Here is an 8,161-nt window from a genome sequence, read left to right as displayed (position 1 = left end):
CTCAGCATATAAAGCTGAGGAAAGAAGAAGGAAGTGGAGGGACGCTGGGAGTTATACCATTTTCTCTTCCCAAGTAACCACTACGTGTGATGGACCCCTGCTTCCCTGGAGATGGCTGAACACCTGCCTGCCCATGGGAAGTACTGAATGAATTCCTTGTTTTGCTTTACTTGTGTGTGGAGGCATTGCTTTCCCTGTTAAACTGTCTTATCTCAAGCCATGAGTTTTCTCACTCTTACTCTTCTGACTGTCTCCCCCATCCCACTGCAGGTGGAGTGAGCAGCTGCATGGTGCTCAGTTGCTGGCTGGGGTTAAACCACAACACTAGTCAATAGAGCTGACCTGCCAGGAATGCGTGGCTGAACATACCCCTCAAAAGCAACTGGGTAGGAATGGACTTCTGCATCAGCAAGAGCCACCAACTTATCTAACATGTCTTCAGGAAGGATACTTCTCAGCTAGCTTCAGCAGCTGGATATGTAGGCTCAATCCATAATCAGTATCAGGCGAGAAATAGCTCCAGGCAACAATTCATCTTCTGCTCAGACACCTACATGTGGATTGACATTCCCCCAGGAAGTTTTCTCCATAGACTGTGGAAGGAGTCAACATCGCTAGCTCTAATTTATTACGTATATGCCTTCTACTGGCTAGAAGTGTTACCCACATACAGCTTACAGCCGTGCTTAATTTTCTTACCATCTACCACTTCTGGCCTTTAGCGGTAACTGCTGTAATGTATGCAAATGACAATCTTTATACAGAAGCTGCCAGAACTGGCACTTTTATGTATCTTCCTCCACATTTTACAAAATGTTGCTATGTCAACATATATATTTCCATGAAGTAAACCTATTAAAAATTAACATTGTTTTACCTATTGAATGAAAATATTTCTTATATTAAATGTTTAAATAGCCAGAGAAATTAAGTTCAACATTTATCCTAAAATGTTTTTAAAGCTTCAAAGACAAACAGTCACAACAAAAAAATGTTCTTGTTTAATTTACAAAATAAGTACATTTGATTTTAATTATCTGGATAATGACCAAGAAAGTACATCAGGCACATCCCTTCCAAGAGATAATGAAAGGCACAGAGGACTAAACAATATCCCTGAGAATAGACCAACACATTCTGACTCTAAAGATGACTCCAGTAATGAAAATCTGTCTTTTGCAAATGACTCATCTTCTAAGGACTGCACTGAAGATGTTGAAAATCAGGACGATGCATGTGAAAATAAAATTATCAATATGAAGATGAGGAACAGCAGTCTATCACTGAAGGGCTGTTTGATAATAATGAAATTGAGGAAACAGCTAGTGGTACAGAAACAAATGAAAGCAGAGGAAATGTCAATGATTATAGCGAATCAGTAACTATTTCTTTAAATGCAAGAGGAAGAGATAGCAGACAGTGAGGAAATACACTAGACAATGATGTTCCTGACTCAGTAATGAACTGAAAGGACTAAAAAAGTTAGATTAGAAAGAAGAAAAAAAAAAAAAGATGAACTAAGACTGTTAACAGACTGCATTCAGATCTAAGTAGCAGTTTAGTGGCATTAGTATACCCAGATCCTGAGAGGGGCTGAAAAGGATGGATCAATGGGAGGTGTAGGTGCTTAGGCCCTCTTGGGATTTGGCTCCTCATCTTCCCTGAAATTGAGACTCATATTAACTATACAAGGAAATAATCTTCTGTTTATCTTAATCTTCACATTAGCTGATGACACTAGCAGCAGTACTGATGAAAATGTACCTGATGTAACACCATCACAGGAAACTAATGATCATAATGAATCCACTTGCCAATGAAGTACAAGGATGCAAGCACATACATCTCTTTAAAAACAAAAACAAACAAACAAACAAAACCTAAAAGCAGATGATACTTTAACCCAAACAAGTGTTTCCATTATCAGTGTCTTTCTGCTTGATACATTTCCTTGTAGTCCTTTTTTTCCCACTTTTAAAATACATTTTTTATAAATAATCTTTAAAAAATTCAGCTGTTTCTACCCCTCATTGTCGTACCTCCACAGAGATTTCAAAAGACTATCAATTTCTACTAGCTCTAATTGTCATTGTGTGATGGCTGATTAATATCTTTCTTTCCATCTAAAGATGATCAGTGGTTAACTGGTATATAATATCAGTTCCTGAAGCAGTTAATGCTCTGTCAGACCTATTTTTAGAAGTTTGTAACTTGACCATAAATTGTCACCTTCAACTGATTTTTAACTGGAATTATTATTTACAATATTCTCTTAAAGAATTTTAAGAACCAAAATAAAACAAAATGTTACTGAACTTTTGACCAAAAGTGCCCTTCGTACTTTCATAACAACTGTTGTGTTTTCTGTCTAGGCTTAATCACAGTGTTGGAGTGTTGGGCCTTTTTTTAATTTTTAGACAACAGGACAAAAAACAAACCAAAAAGGAAGTATTCTTTCACAAAACACACAACTAAATTGTGCAACTTATATTCGATGTTGCAAAAGTCACATCAAAACAAAGCCACACTTAAATGAAATAGTTTTAAAACAATTACATAAAATCATGGAAGAAAAGTGTTTTAGCACTATTAGACATTAATGTCGCAGATAGATACAACCACCAACTCAAGACATAACACATGCATGGAAGACTGTGCCAACGGTTATCTAATGCCATGCACTGAAACTGTGTAGATATCAAAGAGAATTTGCTCTTGTAAAGCAAGAATTTTATCTCTAGGTAGAAAGAGGTAGATCAGCATTATTTTTCTGAGAGAAAAGGGAAGAGCCTTAGGCTTCAACAATTTTTAGATACGAAAGTCAAGGATGTGTCTCAGTACATGCAGGTAATGAACTAACAGTTAAGAGGGTCAAGAAAGGCCAGAGCGCTGAAGTTGCAACTGAGGATGTGTCCAACAGTGATTGAAGCAGCAAAGACATCTAGGAGTGTGGAATCAATTTAGAAGCTAAACCTATGGAGATGATCAAAAAAAGTGGAGATGATCAAAGGTTACAGCTGTAGGTATGAACAATCTCGCTGGATGAAAGAGATATAATGTGAGTGGAGGAATGAAGAATCACACAGCAACTGCAAATGTGTATTCCACAGTTTTAGATATGGAGAAAGAAGATAGAAGTTTGCTGAGAGACGTGTACAGGCAGTTGATTTCAGAAACTGTGCCTTTTCTCTAGTAGGATGAGGATAATTGAAAATATTGGAAATGGATAGTAGATGCCACATGGAGATTTCAAGAAGATGCTGAGCATCTAAGAATGGTGACAAGTCCATGAGGCCAAGACCAAACATAGTATAAATGGAGAATATGAATAGGTCATAAAATAACACAGAGAAAAGATAAGAAACATTGCTGGAAGAAAAAGAGGAAAACTAAAATGAAGGGAGATCCTGGCAGGTACCACTGAATTTTTTTTTTTGTAGGCTACTGTAGAAACAGATCAGTGTGGCACCAAAAGTCCAGGGAGGAAAGCCATTCCCATGTCCCAAATAATTAAACCATTTATAAGGTAACTATCAACTTCTTTAATCTGTTGTCTGAAATTCTAAACAAGGAAAACAATATATGACAAATTACTTTTTCCCTTTGCCTTAAAAGTATCAAGGAGCAAAAAGAGTCAGGAAGAAACTCTCAGTTAAAATTCTCAAAACCTGTATGCATCACATGAGAATGTAACAATAAGAGATTCACTGTTTCCGGAGAAGCAAAGAATTAGAGGCAAAAAAAAAAGGACAGAGACTTGTACACTCATGTATAGCAAAAACAATGATATAAACTGATGTTTCCTGGTTACTGTGTTGTGAAGCATATTATATTTCAGAGTATTATCTCTATTTTAATTCAGGTCAAAGAACATATTTAAGGTATCTTCTATGATTCTTGGGCAAATTTAGATGAATAAAGAATGAGCTGAGTAGTTTTTGATAGTACAGGTGTTTAAAAAAAAAAATCAAAGGAGAAGAGCTTCCATTCACTCCTTTGAGCTTTCAGAATGCCTCTAGGTCTTTCCATTAGAATACAGAAGTCCCTTAGAAGGTTCAGAAAACAATATTCCATTGGGAGCAATCTGATATCTGTAACAGAGTTGCTGTTTAAAAAAAAAACAAAAAACAAAAAACCCAAAACTTTACTGATGAACAAAATTAATGTAAAAATGCTTAAAAAAAGAGTTAAAGTTAAGAAGGAAAAGTTAAAAAGAGCATTTTAGATCTCTCAGCTTTGCAAAGTCAAGCACACAAGAAGTATGTTTTATCTGAAATTTTGCAAATTATCTTACTTTATCTAACCATCTTGGCTACGTAACCAAGCACTCCAAGGGCTTGTCTGACTATCAAAGTAGTAAGAAAGAACACAAGAATTACTAGTGCTACTCCACAATTTTACAGAATACAAGCAGGCAAAAAATATTCAGAACACTGCTGAACACTGCTGTTTAAACGGAGTCCTCTTTCATGCACAGAAGACTCATGCAACAACTGCAAAGCGATCCACACTTAGCATGTGTTTAAACATAACCAATACACGTGTCAGGAAAGAGGCATCAGTTCAGTAGTATTAATGCAGCTATCAGTTTTTAGGAACAGGGGACTAGAAGGGACTAGATCATCAAGGCTAGGTGCCTACAGCTGTGGGCAGCAGACGCTGGGTTCAAGGAGGTCTGCTGAGCACCCGCTCCGAAACCACCACACCCAGCAGGCCACAGAACAGTTCCTCTTGTCATAAACTGTAAACCTGAAGTGCAACCAAAGCTGTAACATGTCTGAGAAAGAGGATGAGATCTGTCAGAGTTCTAGGTCTCTCCAAACAGCAGGGACATAACCAATATAACTGCCTATATGCTCCTAGAAAACTGTCCATGAAATTTGCTACAGAGAGGTAGGAAAAAACCCATCTCTCCCTGAAATATTGTTCTTGAGAGAAAAAAAATAAAATCAATTGTTGTTCTTAAATCCAGTGGTTGGTTTAGCCCTAAATATTTAAACAGGGCACACAGTCCAAGTACAGAAGATATTTTAAAGACCCTGTAAGAACAAGGGCACTCTTCTCTATAGCCGTGGTAGAATTTTACAATGCATTAAAAATTTAAATTTTAAAGTTTTCAAATTTAAAAAGTTTCCCTGTAGTAAGACACTGTTATTGCTTAACACCTGCTTCGCAGGTACCCAAGGTGATGACTGTCTTCAGGAAAAAGAAGGAAGACTTTACTGAGGTTCCTCAGCAGACACATAACACTATTACTACTTTCTTATTCTCTTCTTTACTTTCCTTCCTTTCCTCCACGGCAGTGGGATAGTTTTTCTGTTCCGAGATGTAAGAAGCAACCTTCTGATGGCACTTTGCTGAGAACATCTGATTCAACAGTAGAGCTTTGCCTCTCTAGGCCTGGTACTCTTAAAGGGCTTTCTCTCAGCTAACTTCAGCTATCTAAAAATTAAATTTCTCACCTGAGGTGGCTATCCAGCATCTTCTCATTAACTATAAGGAGGAAAAGCACATTCAGACGGTAAGTGACCCTAAAATGAATGTATAGGACAGGTAGAGAAGGGGACACATTGAAGGCAATCTTTATGCAGACCAAATTTTTGGCCATCTGCTGAGTAGCGTTGGATGCCAGGGTCTTGCAGGTCATTTCCAAATTTGAAGGGTGAAAGGGGGCAGGGGGAGAGGGGAGTGATCCAGTGTCTCCCTCTGTCATATATGTGACTTGTTTTATTCACACACATACATACACATATGTAGATATAAACACAGAGGGTACCCAACTGCACTCAGTAAATACAAGACTGCAAACAACTTTGGCCACAATTTTTCAGCAAATAAGTTACTGGGGGGAGATAAGGAGAATTGCTGTAACTGAATTTAATTGGAATTAACACCTGACACTAGAATACCTATGAAACACTGTCTGGTCCTCTGAAAGTGAATGAGACACCATTTACCACAACAAGTCACCTTCCTCTTCTAAAGCAGCGCTGCCTCTCCTCTCATGGCCTGATACCAGTGGCTACTTTCAATGTCGTTAGAAAAACAGATCTTGACAAATATGGCTAACCTCAGCATTCCCAACTCCAGCGCGGAGTGTTGGATGGGCACAGGGAGCATGGGTGGGTGCTGTTCTGGGACAAGCACAAGTAAAGAGCCAGTATAAACATCTTGCTCTTCCCTCCAGTTCTTTTCTTTTCTTTCTCCCCACAGTTCCCATTTGAAGCTTGGCATCAAATGGCCGAGAAGTTGAATCTGAAAACCTTAGTGCAGCTCCTAAATTTAACTACTGCATTCAAGCCCGCTGAAGTAGGATAGGAAGGGAAACAGGAATTTCCCCTTCGAAGCCTTGCTTTAGTGATCCCGCCACGGCAACACTTCAAAGAGAAGCTGTTCCTTCCCCTCCCAAGCCAGCTTCCACCCTCAGCAGAGCAGCTGGGCTCATTAAAGCCCTAACAGCACAGGAAACATCGTAAAGAACTAAATGAAGTTAAGCGCTTCATTTATTTATTTTGATGTATGAATTAAACAACATTGTCATAAATCTGGTAGCAAATCCTGGCCACATCAGAAAAAGAAGCCAGCAAACATTTCCGAGGGAAAACTGAAATTCCTTTTAGTTCTCTAGATAACAATTCTTCTTTGTCAAACCTCATCCAAAAATCTGCTTTACAACAGGCTGATTTAGATCAAGGCAAAATTACAAAGAGGAAAATCCCTATGGAGAAGAGCCCAGATCCTTTTTAAAACAATTGGGTTGCAAAGTTGGACAATAGGTTAACAAAAGGATGCTACCTCTTTAAATAGGAGTTTTACCTCATCCTTCTCTAATTATTCATGTAAATTAAATTCTACAAGTGAAGAAAAATTCATAAAAGTCGTACTTATTCATCTCAGAGGGAGATCTGGCATATGAATAGTGCCCATAACCTCAGAAGGTGAAATGTAGAAAATATCACAGGCAACTCCCACCTCAAGTTAACTGAACCAAAAAAGGGAGAATCCTGATGTGAAGGAGACTTGAAGGAGATCCTCCCTAATCGCTTCTTAATAGACTCACAGCCCTGACACTGGAAACAAATCAGGAATTCTGAGGACATGTAATTGTTAATCACTCGCATTGACTATCAAATTCAGTAAGAACTTAGAAGCACAGACAATGAACTTTATCACGCTGAAAAATAAGGCTTATTGCTAAGGGTATTCACAGGCTTCTGTAACATCTAAAACAAAAGCTCCAAACCATGACAATTCCATTGTACTTCCATAGTTTTTATTTGCCTCCAGTTGAAGAGAGAGAGCGAAAAATCATTATCAGTCGTAATCAATATATTTCATAAGCAATTTTTTCTGTAGGATTTAGCAATACTAGATTTATAGTTCTAACCTGTTCAAAATACTTATTAGACTTTCAAAAGATGAAACAGACTGAGCTTCTCTGGGAAAAGGAAAAAAGACCATGAGAAAGAAATAGAATTATTAACTCTTACCACACCACCAACACTCTGTATTAATGAACATTGTGTCAGAATGACATTGCAACTTGAAAAACTGAAATTTAACTTTTTTTTCATATTTGTTCTACTAGAAAGGAACAATGGGGTTTACAAACTGGGTAGTAAAAAGCAGCTAGAATGTCGGTAGAATAAGCCACATAATCTGACACAAAAACAGTTAAAAAAATGAGGAAAACTATATTAAGGTTAGTTAGGTAGGTGTTTATTCAGTGCCAAACCAACAGACCGATACTTACTTCCTTTTCATTAAACCCTCCCGTCCAGAGGCATGAAAGAATACCGCACTGGAGTTTTCTCTGCCCAGAAAAGCTACACTAACAGAAATGGTGCTGCACTAACAGAAAAACAAACCTAGCGAGGTCTCCAGATAATGTATAGTTTGTTGTTTTATTCCACTAAGCCTTTCCAGTATAAATAGAGCTTATGCTGACAAAAGGATGCTTTACTTAGTAAAACTTACTAAGCCAGCTCTTCAAACAGGGGCTCTACTAGTGAAAGCAGGTTTTTTTCCTTTGCTGTTGTCACTGCCTCTACACTTCACCTTCTTGTCAAAATGGAAATACTGCAAAAAGTAAAATCACGTTCTCTCCAGCACAAAATACAAGCCAGAGCTTCTAGTATATCTGCCACCTTGTGTGGATGCC

This window comes from Phaethon lepturus, unplaced genomic scaffold (genome assembly GCF_000687285.1).
Source record: "Phaethon lepturus isolate BGI_N335 unplaced genomic scaffold, ASM68728v1 scaffold1266, whole genome shotgun sequence".
Classification (NCBI taxonomy): Eukaryota; Metazoa; Chordata; class Aves; order Phaethontiformes; family Phaethontidae; genus Phaethon; species Phaethon lepturus.
This window is presented reverse-complemented; position numbering follows the sequence as displayed.